Below are 12,669 nucleotides of genomic sequence, written 5' to 3'. Positions count from 1 at the left end.
TGTCCCGTAGCAGGCATGGGCGTCACATGGGACTGATGAAAGACCAATGCAAAGTACCCATTTAAAAGGTTGGCTTTTTCCTGGGCATCAGTTGTCAGTTGTCCCATCTGGCAGCAGCCAGTGGGGATTGCAGCAGTGCCTTTTTACAGAGGGTGCACCGCCATGCTTAGGGGGTGCAGGTGCATCTGCGTGCACTCCCTATGCATTGCCCCTAGTGACCAGCTACTAAGGCTCCCCTACTGCCCCCAAGGTAACTTGCTGCACACCAGAGCACATGTGGCATGGGTGTTCCCCAGGGACAAGTAGCTGCAGCACAAGATGCAGCACTGCTACTTGTCCCCAGGGAACCAAACGTCCATGCTCATCTGGACACTGCCCAGATGTTTGAGCTACAAGCAGGAGCAGACATTCACATAGACCCTGATGACTAATACTTCTTTTCAACTATATTATCCAGTTAAGCATACTTTTTTGGAAGAGTGGGAGGATGGAAGTTTATCTGGAAACAAATCTAAAAGGAAAATCTGCATATAGTATTTTCAATTCAGGATTTTCGGTGACAGATCTTAAAAGAAGTAAAAAGGAATAAACCACAGTGTAATTTACTCTCACTGAGTTATGTTCTAATTTTTCAAACATTTCATCTTATTAATCACCACCCTCCTGGAAACAGTTTGAAACAATCACTTTTAACTATGTATAAAGAATAACCAGCATGGTTACTAACTCTTTTGGATAAGGGTCATCCATAAATGTTAGCATATAAGGTTTACATGCCCCTGCCAACATCCTTCTCCCACCTTCCTATCCCATACTCCCCACCCCACCCCACACACTCATATATTCCTGTGCCTTTTTTAAGAAATAAATTCCCTAAAATCATTATACCTCACACAGTAATAAGTAGTCATGACCTTCTGTTTTTAAGGAAAAAGCCTCATTTGAAGTTGAAGTTCTTAGCACTAACCTCACTGGCAGTCATTTTATATCAACATAACTGCATTGATTTCACTGGAAGTGCTCCCACTTTACCGGGTGTGATCAGAATGAAACCAAAAGTCTCTGATTTCAACAATGTACATTCTTCCTAATTTAAAAAACCCCCCAAAACTGGTATTAAATAATGTTGTCTCTTTTCTCTCTCACATTTGCTATTGTATAAACTTTACAAACCAAGTAACGTCATTCCTCAGCCTCAAACCCAGGTTTCTACTAAACATTTTTTCCTGTGACCTGAAAATTCTGATGCATTCCATCTGCACGATTTGTATGGCCTTTTCTAAGTGTAACTCAGCTGACAAAATTTCTGGCAATGCACAAAGCACAATAGAATCCATTAGACAGCAACAAAAATCTACTATATTTTGTCCAAAAATGGAATGTTGCTTGACATCCCGGTACTTTAAAAAGGAAGCAGAAGTGAGATGCTTGGGATTTATTTTTAAAGTAGGGATTTTTGTCCTTTTGATGTTTTAAGATGTAGGGGAAAGCTATCCAGTCCCACTTTGTGTGTAATCAATTCAAGTTCAAACTTAAGCCATGGCCAAATACGTAAGCATTTTGCCTGGCTTGTTTGGATAAGGGTACTACTCACCTCTCCCAAATCCTGCTGTCTGGGATGCTGCCATTTTCATTCTCTCCACCACCCCCCTCATTAATGGTGCCAGACACTCAGTCTCTTAACCCACCACCTTATTTCTCCCAGTTTTTTCTCACATTAGCCTTCTCCAATCCCTAATCATCATAGCAATATTTTATCCTTCACCTTCACTTGCATATTCTCTCACCATTTGCCTGCACCCTGGCATCTCCCATTCTCCCCTTTGATACTCAAATTCTATGGACCCTTGAGTCTTTCTGCTTAACTCTATACCCTCTGTGTATCCAAGAATCATTTAATCTTCCTCTTGCTCATATTCCTCTAATCTCTTATAGTTTTATGCCCAGTTTCATAATCATAGAGGTCAAGAAATGAACGTTTTCCAGGGAGGAACCGATATTCTGTCCTATTGAAAACAGAGGCTTTAGCAACTTTCCCTAGAGACAGCCACACTTTTACAGGTAGAGGAACAAAGAAATAGTGGCCTTATATACAGAAAGAGATACTAAGCCACATTAGCGTGAAGTCAGCACGATGGGAGGGTAGAGTGGCACCTTAGAGACTAACTGGTTCAGGGGGGTATACATTTTGTAGATAACAGCCTACTTTATCAGATTCATAACTGTCATGAATGCAGAAGCACTCATGCTGTGGCTTTGTGAATTCTACTAAATACAATCTCAGACAGCATGAGAAGAAGACGACAACAAAATAGGCTGTTGCCTATGACATGTCTCTGAACCATATTGACGGATAGTAGACATCACCTTCAATCCCATTAGAAAGAGTGATTCTGGCTAAGGACAAAATTAACAGGTTTAATAATATAAAATAGGAAATCATGGGAAAATGTACCTTATTTTTCCTCCCACTATAGTAAGACTCATAATAAATCTATGATAGTTCGCAATTAAATCTATCCTGTTTCAGATATCTACTTCCATCTATTTTATTAATCCTAATTATTTGACAAATAAAGATGATCAGAGATGGTTTCTAGATTATCCAAGGCATTTTATTGATATTTTTCAGTAAGAAAGTTTCTATTAACATCACCTATGTTTAAACACTAGTACTACTTCTGTTGCCTTGTTAGACCAATATAACACCAAGGGTATGGAGAGGCATTATATTTCTAGCAAAAGAAGTACTGTCTCCCTCTAGAAACTGGGAGTGTATGAGTGTACAGGCATTCTTGCTGTTTCCGCAATAGGAAATATGCTAGATTCAGGAGGAAGATCTTCTTTTAACAAGGAAGATCTTCCCTGCGTGAGATATCTAAATAACCTTTGTTATTTGAGAACAGGTTGAAAGAACTAGGATTATTTAGTCTGCACCCCAAAATGCCATGGTGCACTAAGCAACCCCAAGGTTTCCAGGGTCTGTGTACCCCAGGCTGCATGAATCCCTAACAGAGACCAGAGACCAGAGACCAGGTGGCAGTGATTATCCAAGGCTTGTGGGTATGTTCCAGGAAGGGGGGCAGCCAGATATAGCACCCCAAGGGAGACACCCGAAGCATGGTTTTGGTCAGGCACAGTGAGGCAGGTGGCTCAGCATAGTAGCACCCCCTACTGTCCCACTACAGTCACAGGGGACAAAACTAGGAGCAACGGACTTTAGCTGCAGCATGAGAAATTTATGTTGAAGATGAGAAGGAACTCTCTAACTATGCAGGTTAGCAAACATTAGAATAGGCTACCCAACAAATCTGTGGAATCTCCATTATTGGAAGTTTTCAAGAGCAGGCTGGACAGACAATTGGCTGGGATGGTATAAGTAAGGACAATCCTGCCTTGAACAGGGACCAAAACTAGTTGTCCTCCTGAGTTCCTTTCCAGTTCTAGGTTCCTATGAGAGTTTCTCACGCATGAATGAATGCCAGTATCCTTCCCTACTGCTTAATTCCTCCCAAAACTGAGAGGAGTTGGCTGGTGTGAAAATGTTTCCAATACCTTTCCCAGACCCAAGTTGCCCTTTTCCTGCCACTTTGCGTTTCCTCAGGCCAAGATCACCAGAAGGAAAAGAACAAAGGATGCAGATACAGGATTCTCTCTCTCTGGAAAATTTCTACTGCAGCAAATTTCCCAGAAATTCACAGTGCTAGAAGTGAATGCTTGTCTAGACCCTGAAAAACAAGCTTATTGTACAAACACTCATTATTGAAAGTAGGCCTGTGCAAAGAAGCTAGTATTCACTTCCAGTTCAGCTAATTCATGGGACAGTGATTGGATTTGGTGATTTGAATCACTGTCCTAAATTGATTAAGCTGAATCTGATTCAGAGATTCAGCCACCACCGAATCAGCTGAAACTCCAAATCGAACAGGCCCCATCCCTCACCCACTCTCTCATACCCGTCAATGAGAGACGGCTGTACAGCAGGCTGTAGCATCCCGGTACTTTAAAAAAAAAAAGCCCCACACTCACCAGGTCCTGCCAGGTATGGAGGTGATCCCCAATGCCCTGTGCTGCATGGGGAGGCTCTGCCACCAGCCCTCAGAGGCCCCAACAGCCGCTGCAGAAGCCAGTGAGTGCAGGCCTTTTTTTTTTTTTAAAGAGCCAAGGATGCTGGGGCTAGGTGGGGCAGCCATTGACAGAGCTGGGAGAGCAGGCAGGGGGTGGGGGCTCATGGAAGAGACCCCCATGCAGCATGGGGCATTGGGGAGCAGTAGGGATCGCCTGCCCCCTGGCCTGCCAGCAGCCAGTGAATCCTTAGCTTTCTTTCTTTTTTTTTAAACAGCTGGGAGTTGGAATTTGGTCGGACAGCCGTTGACATGGATGGGAGAGTGGGTGGGTGTCTGGGGTCACTCGGGGGGGCTGGGGAGCAGGCAGGAAATGGAGCCTGGTGGGGGTCCCCTCCCCTCTCCTCCAGCCTTCCCCCACCATCCCCTACTTACAAGCATGGAGTTCGGGTCCAGCTCTCTGCTGTGGCAAGTGGGGACTGCCCAAATCTCCAAATCTTTCCAAAGATCTCCAAATCTTTTCTGAATTGATTTGGAGAGCTTCAAATCAATTCAGACCTTTTTATTGGTCTCCCGATTGGATTTGGATTCAGAGACCTGGCCGCCGAATCGGGCAGAATTTCCTCTGAATTGAATCAGCACCTGAAGCTTTGCACAGCTCCGAGAGTTCAACTTTGCTTTCCACTAATAGTTCCTGTTTTCATAAATTCATTACCCTGACGTAGTGATTCTCTATACAACTCATGGAAGATGAAATTTACTCCAGAAAGAAAAAGCAAGCATTAGGTTGGGGTTTGAATTCAGTTCCTAGCCATACTACTCTTCAGAAACAGAGCTATGCAATGGGTGGTTAATATCCCTGGTGACCACCTCTTCTGCTGCCATTTGTTGAGGGAGGACCTGGCAGTCCATGGTGGGGACTGAACTGTCTGAACTGATAATGCTAGGATTCCATGTGCCACTGGCATGCAGAGGGAGGAAGGTAGCCACATACTGGTAGTGAAGTCAGTGAGCGGGGGTTGAAGTAGCCATGTACCAGCAGCACAATCTACATGGTGGGGGGAATGCCAAGGACTCACCCTGGCAGCACACCAGCAGCACATGGGGCCCTTGGCAGTGCTGGAGTTGGATACCTCTGTTCTAGAATAATTCTCAGTGTCTTAGCTTTCCTTCATGTCAAAAGAGATGATATTAGCTGTCTGTCCTTTTTTCTACTTAGGTATGCCTATTCTGAAGTACCTGTAGCTTATACCTACCTATCTCAAGTTAGCACTAGCAATATCATTTCAACAGCCCAAAACTCTGTGTAGACTGAAGAACCTCCCCTAGAATCTGGTTAAATACTCAACAGGTAACCAGTGCTAAGCTCTGTGCCACTGAGGCTATTTTGCTAGTGGTACCCAAAATGGTCTGTTTAAAAGCTGTCTTATGATAGTCCACTTGGTACCATCATAGCAGTGGCCATAATATTAGATATACCTTAATATGGTAAGCTTACTGAGGCATGGATGACCAAGGCACCAGAATGTATTTATGTACGAGAGAGAAATATGCTGCTGATCATTGTTCAAAACTTAAGATAATACAACTGGAAGAAAAAGAACAACAACAAAAATAGGGATGATATGGAGAAGTTATGTCAAGCCATGTGCACTAAAACTCATCCTGAGAGGGCAGTTCCTTTACTGAGGAGAAAATTGAAATGCATCTTTATCTGTCTTTGGCTTGTGGACCTCAAGGTTTGGGAAATCTCCTTGAAACTTTCTTGCACATCTATGCAGGAGCAAATGCAATAGTAGGAATAGGCACCAGAGGCAAATTATGCCTATTTCAGGAGGAAGAGAAAATCTAGAGGGAAATTGTCTTGGTAAGATAAATTCTGCTCGAGACTGAGCCCTTATTTCCAGTGGGCTAGAAGTGCTTCAGCTCTCCATCTATTTGATTAAGTGAATATTAAACACAAGATATAGCAGCTCCACTTCAAGAGAGTTTTGAAAAATGGAACTGTGCTGGAAAGTCAGAGAAGTGCAGGTTCAAACTTCCTCTGGCCAAAAGAGACCTAGGACTTGGATTTCCTGCTCCCTGACCTATTTAAACTAAAATGTGGAAGGCTAAAATGGTCTTTGCTTGGCTTCTGCTAGAAGTGCAATTTTGGGACTTGTGGTTATCTGCCCATCCAGCGTGGACAGCATGGAGCTTACTATCCATGCAGTAAACTGCATGTAAGTGCCAAAGATGGCAATTGTGTAGCTGGGTAAGTGCCATTTGGACATGTACATTTAAACAGGCTTCAGCTTTTGCTTTTATTTTTTTTGAGGCAGGCAAATCTTTAGTGTGTCTTTTCTGATCAAGTTATGTCAAACATCCAGGATATGTAAGGGCATATAAAACAATCCACAGTGTACATACGTGCTCACTAGGGCTATTTACAATAATTTTTAGAGGCTGAACATGACTTGAGTTCAAAATGGTCTCTTGCCTTTGCTTTCTAGGACAAAGGACAATTCTTAAAACCAGGCAATGTTGATGAAATTTCTTGTCTACAATCATTTCAGATAAATCAAATAAATTACATGAGCAAAAGGTTACACAAATTATTTAAACATCTGAGTGGAATCTTCCGGGACCAATAAACATTTCTCACTGGTGAAACAAAACAATAAGAGTTTTCTTTGTGGAGGTTATGCTGAGGTTCTCTTGAATTCTTTATGTATAAAATCATTTTTTTAAAGAAAATCTAGTGCTACAGATTTTTTTTTAAAGATATATTTATTTGAAAACTAATGGCATTACAGTATTTAACAATTTAGTGTCCTGACTACAGTGAAGTGTAGAACATTTAAAGCACAAAATTAATATTTTTATTTGCTAACATACTGACTTAGTTGCGAGAAAAGAAAAAGCTATAATTAACTGCGTATGAAACTCAGAGTTTAAAATCGTTACGACCATGACTATTTTAGGCAGTGTTTATGCATGAGACTGTTTATACAGTGTCCAGGACATTGGGGTTCTGGACCACGACTCAAACATGTGTCAATAAAAAATAAGTCAAATCTGTACCAAAAATATGTTATAGGCAGTACATTGCCCTGCTCTGTATAGGTATCTAAGTGGTAAATAAAACACATTCCCTTGCAAACAAAGCCTGATCAAGTAGAATTTTACCATTGACTTTCATGAAAGATGCACTTGGAACATAAACTTTTCCCAGAAGGGATTATCTTTTTTGTTTCATATTTGTACAGTGCCCTGAATTATGGGGTTGAGGCCTCTAGCCACTACTGCAATACAAATAGTAATATGTAGAATCTGATGCATAGCAAATATTCATAGATTGTTGTTGCAAAGTAAGGACCTTGATTCTGCATCATCTCCTCATGAGAGCATTACCAAGGATTTCAATATGTAAAGATTGCAGTATCAATCTCTTGTGGGAGGAAATACTAAAAATAAAATGAACAGTGAGGCACAAACCACCAGAAAAAGATCTATAGTATCAGCTATGCTGCTAGACTTTTTCTTGTAGTCTTGGACATAAATTGCAAATAAAAAAATACTATTGTGCTACTCTGTCACAAAATTATAGATTTAAAACCACTAAAATTCAGGCCATAGTAAATGAAACTATTTTTTCTTGTCATCCCTCAGGACTGCAGTGTTATTACATAAAGGAAACAGAGGAATATAACATATTGTTTCTACAGCTAATCCTCAAAAACTATTTATGTATTTTATAAAAAGCAAATCACCCAGGGGTTGTTATTCTTTGCAATATATTGTTAAATTTAGTCACTCAAAAAATATGTTTGTAATATTCCTGTTTTGTGTAGACCAGCAACATCTAAGAGGGGACAGAAAAAGTTAAACTGTACATCAGCTTTTTTTATTGTAATCCCCTTTCCGTTCTTTTACCTTAATGGTTAAAAAAAGAAAAAGAAAAAAAACAACTATGAGGCATACTACATAGCATTTTTAAAAGCAGATAGATTTTAGGCTTTTAAATTGAGGCAAGAACTCTTTATTTTTGTGCAGTTAAATATAGCAAGTAACCAAAATTCTGCTAAATCATGTACTGAACATTGTTAATGTACTGGTTCAGGCCAAGGGCATTTTAGCAGAAGTGTACATACAATTTACATTTGCCCCGACCCTGTTTCTCCTTTTGCTAATGTATGCTGTTGGGACCTCCACTGAAGAAATGTATCTATATACACACTCAGATGAAAAATTATTCAAACTCACATGCTTTAAAGTGAAGATTAAAGTGCAGAAAGTTGTGATTCGTGAGCTGCTATTTGCTAAAGATGCTGCACCAAAAGCCCACACAGAAAACAACCTTCAAAGCTTTATCAGTCCCTTCACTTATGCCTGCTAGGAGTTTGGTCTTACAATCAGCATAAAGAAAACAATTGTTGTGGGCCAGAACATTGATTCACCACCAGTGATCGCAATAGGTCCAAACATATTGGTTGTTGTAAGTAACTTTACAACGTCTTGGCTCCATTATTACCATGAACCTGTCACTTGAGGCTGAACTGAATAACCATATTGGCCAAGCATCAGGTTATCATGAACATGCTAAGCAAATGAGTATGAAACAACAAATGGATTATTAAGACAAGGATCAAAGTATATCATGTTTGTGTCATCAGCACCCTTCTGTATGGCAGTGAATCGTGAATCCTGGACTGCATACTCCATTCAAGAAAAGAGCCTCCATAGTTTCCCCTTACATTGCCTTTATTGCATTCTAAGAATTTCCTAGTAGGACAAAGTTGCCCACACTGAAGTCTTTGAACATGCCAACATTATGAGCAGCCATTCACTGAGCATCAGTTTTGATGGCTTTGTTGTGTGCAGAAAATGGATAGGATCTCTCGTACAGAGAACTCTTTAGAGAAGGAAGACCACATGGGCATCCTAATTTCCAGTTCACAGTTGCTTGCAAGAGAGATATGAAGGCAATGAACATCAAGCCAAATGGCTGAGAGAAGATTGCTGAGGTTCAAAGTACTTAGAAATAGTCTATTAAGCATGAAACAAAGGCTTTTGAGGAAAGAAGAGCCCGACATGCCAAGGAAAGAAGAAACCTCAGGAAGAGACCCACACCACTTTTAGTATTGTGCGAGGTAAATTTCAAATGTGTAAGCGTGGAAGGGACTGTCACCCAAGAACTAGGCAGAACTACTGTAGCAGAAAGCCCTTTGTACATTTTCCTTCTGGGCATTGATATAACAGAAGTCCTTTCTTGCCTGCATCCCCACTACCACCACCATTTTGTGCATTTCTTTTTCCTTCCAAGTATTGGCAGAGACCTAGCACACTAATTGGATGGGTGTGGCAAGGCTGAAGTGGCTTTCTGTGGGAGAAACCTACAAACTACATCTACATATCAATTAAGCTCAGTGTCACTAAAGAAAACAAAAGAACTAAAATTTCCACTGCAAAGACTGTAAATTTATCCTGGTGCTAACCTAACTCACTTACTGTCCCCAGTAGGCTTTCATCCTCACTATCTCACACTGCATTTTTATATATTTCTCACAATGCATTTTTATATTTCATCTGTCTCACCTTTACCATGGCATTTTGTATTTTATACTTTTAAACCCCTAAGGAATGTACTCCCTATAAAATGAAGTTACACTGTGCACCACTTTTAAAAACTGCATTGAAATTGTAATTGTAAAGTAATAAAATCTGCTATATTGGGTGGACCCTTGAATGAATGTGAGCATGAATGACAAACCAAGTACTTGGTTAATTGACAATTATTATGTAAATGTTAATTGACAATTGCCTAGCCAGAAAAACTTACCATTAAAAGACTCTACTCTACAACCTATTTTAAACTGATTCCTGGAACTGAGCACCCACCCTATTGACTATTCCTGTAACCCATGAAAATACAGCCATTAAGTCAATAAGTCAAGGGTGGACTCCTGAAACTTCAGGTACCAGCAGGCAGAGACCCCTGTGACTAACAGCTGTCATGTATTACTCAAAACCCATGTTGGAAAGCAACCTCTGGATTGAGCAGCCAAGATGATGCTGGGGGATGACACAAGTCTGCCAGAAAGGCAAAAAGGCAGTGAAGCCTGACCCTCAGTGGTGCCCTTTCATCCAGCACCTGACCTACTGAGACAGAAGGACAAGAGGCGGCCCTCTTCTGGAGCAAACATTGCCTTGAAGGAAGCTGACCATCAACAGCAGACTCCAGGGCCTCAGATAGGTAGATATACTAACACCAGTGCTCTCACAATCACTGCAGCAGCTACTATACACTATACTGCATGGATTTAAATGACATGGGTTTGAATGAGTGAGTGTATGCATGCGTATGTGTTAAGGTGACCAGTACCCCTCATAACTCAAACTTTGCATTTATGATTTTATTGGTAACTTCACATCCCGTCCAGTAAACTAGAATTTATGATAATGTCAAGAGTTGGTCCACTGTAGCCAACACTACAACCACACTTGCAGATGGTCAGTGAACTGATGCCTCACTTGGCTCAATTCTCTTGTCTTGCAGGACAGACAGATGCCTACTACTTCATACACTTTGCTCCCTTCCTTCTGATGATAGCTATGTCTATACTAGGATTTAAAAGTGAGATATTAGTGCATAGTATCTAGTATTGACTAACACACTTAAAAATTTAGTGTAAAAAGGTACACTATCTGTAATTTGAGCTGAATTATCTATGTTAAACTTCCCCCATACACACTGAAATAATAGATAAGTAGAAAGTTGAAGTGAGGAAATATTTTTCTCTATTAAAGTAAAAATAATGTAGTATTAGCAGGTCATTTTTTTTGCAAAGGCCTTAAAAACTGGACAAAAATGAGCTAATACTGGGAATGTCTACACAAGATGTTTACTGCCTAATTAACTGCACAGTAATGGTCTCAGCATCTACACATGTATCCCTATTAGGAAACACAAAATCAATAAACTCCACAACAGGGTAGGACTTGTACATACTTGTAAATACAAGTTAATACTTGTAAATACAAGTCCGACCCTGCTGCAGCGTTTTCTCATGTGTAGTAGAGCATGTGCAGATGCTAAGCCAGCTGGCTGGTGCATGAGAGTGCTCCAGTGCAGGGGCTGCCTGTCAGTTAGTGCCCCTTGTACTCCAGCCAGCCCCATAGCAAATTAAGCCCAGTTGGAGAAGCCTTGGGCTAGAAGGCTGACCTCAGGGTCCCCTATCAGCTGGGGCTGCTGCAACCTGCCTCAATGTGCTGGGCTTCAAGTGCATGTGTAAACTGAGCACACGGGAGCTTCCAGGGAGCCATAAGCTTCACAGTTTATTGATGCCCCTAATGGCATGTGTACATGCAACCATTTAGTAGTAGCTACTGCACAGTAATGCTGGTGCACAGGTTTTTACAGACACTAAGGCTAGGAACACAAGTTGCACATAAACCGGTTTAAGTGATCCGAAACTGGTTTAAACCTGTAAGAACAGAAGTTCAGTGCACATAAACCAGCTTCAAAATGCCTGAAACTAGTTTAAGATAAACCTGGTTGAATGTAATGTAAAGATGCTGAAGGGTTTGCTCAGAGCTTGCAAGCCCAATCAGGGTGTTTGCACTGTTGGGATGTGGATCTGCAGCAGGCTGTGCACACAGATATAGCAGGACCTAACCAACTGAAGCTTGGAGCTGAAGGCTGCAGAATGCATGGACGGGCTTGGACAGCTACGACCCCAGGGTGGGAAATACAGGGGGAAAATAAAACAGGTAAAGATCTGAGAAAGAGAGTAGCTGAGGGCTGTGGGGAGAAGGTCTGTTTCTGAAGGGGGCTGCTACCAGGACAATTGCTTCTGAGAGGATTCCTAGCATAAAAATTGTTGCTGAGTGAGCTGCTACTGAGGGCAGAGGAGCCATAAACTACTGAGTATCAAGGACTGCCTGGTGTCCTTTACTAAAGGAGCAGGATTTGTACAAACTGGTTCCTCTCCCCACTCTTTAGTTCCCTGGGTGCAGGGATTTGTTGGGCGAGAATCAGGGAAGGGGGGTTGCTAGAGAAGGCTCTCTTGGAGAGCAAAGGAAAGCAGCAGGGAATCTTGGCTTTGTGGGAGCTCCAGCAGAGAGGTCAATAAAATACAGCCAAGAAGGGGCACTCCAAGTGCCAAACACAGGGGAGCTGCCTTGGGGAAGCATTTGGGGATGGAATGGTTGTTTGCAGGCATCCAGGAAAGACTGGAAAAGGGAAGAAACCTCGGTCTGAGGAGCAGCTGCACCCAAGGGCCTGACAAATGACTCCATTGTCTGACCAGATGAAAGCACTGCCATGCCTCTTCTGAGGCAGAACAAGCACAGCTCCACATGTCACAATTGATTGCTCTGTTGTGGGCAGAGTGATTCTGTGGGAATCTGGCTAATTAGGTGTATATACCTGTTATAGAATCATAACCACTAGCGCCCCCTGGTGTAACAAGGAATAATGACTCCAAGATCCCTTTCTGCTCCCGTGCTCTCAAGAAGGGAGTTTCCCATTCTATAAGGGTGCTGCTGGTTTCTACTGCCTAAGTGCAGCACCCTGCACTTGTCAGTATTGAAACGCATCCTGTTTATGTTAGCCCACTCCTGT

The sequence above is a fragment of the Crocodylus porosus genome, unplaced genomic scaffold, assembly GCF_001723895.1.
Source record: "Crocodylus porosus isolate Cpor-Errol unplaced genomic scaffold, CroPor_comp1, whole genome shotgun sequence".
Taxonomy (NCBI): Eukaryota; Metazoa; Chordata; order Crocodylia; family Crocodylidae; genus Crocodylus; species Crocodylus porosus.
The sequence above is the reverse complement of the archived record's forward strand: the minus strand, read 5'-3'. Positions refer to the sequence as shown.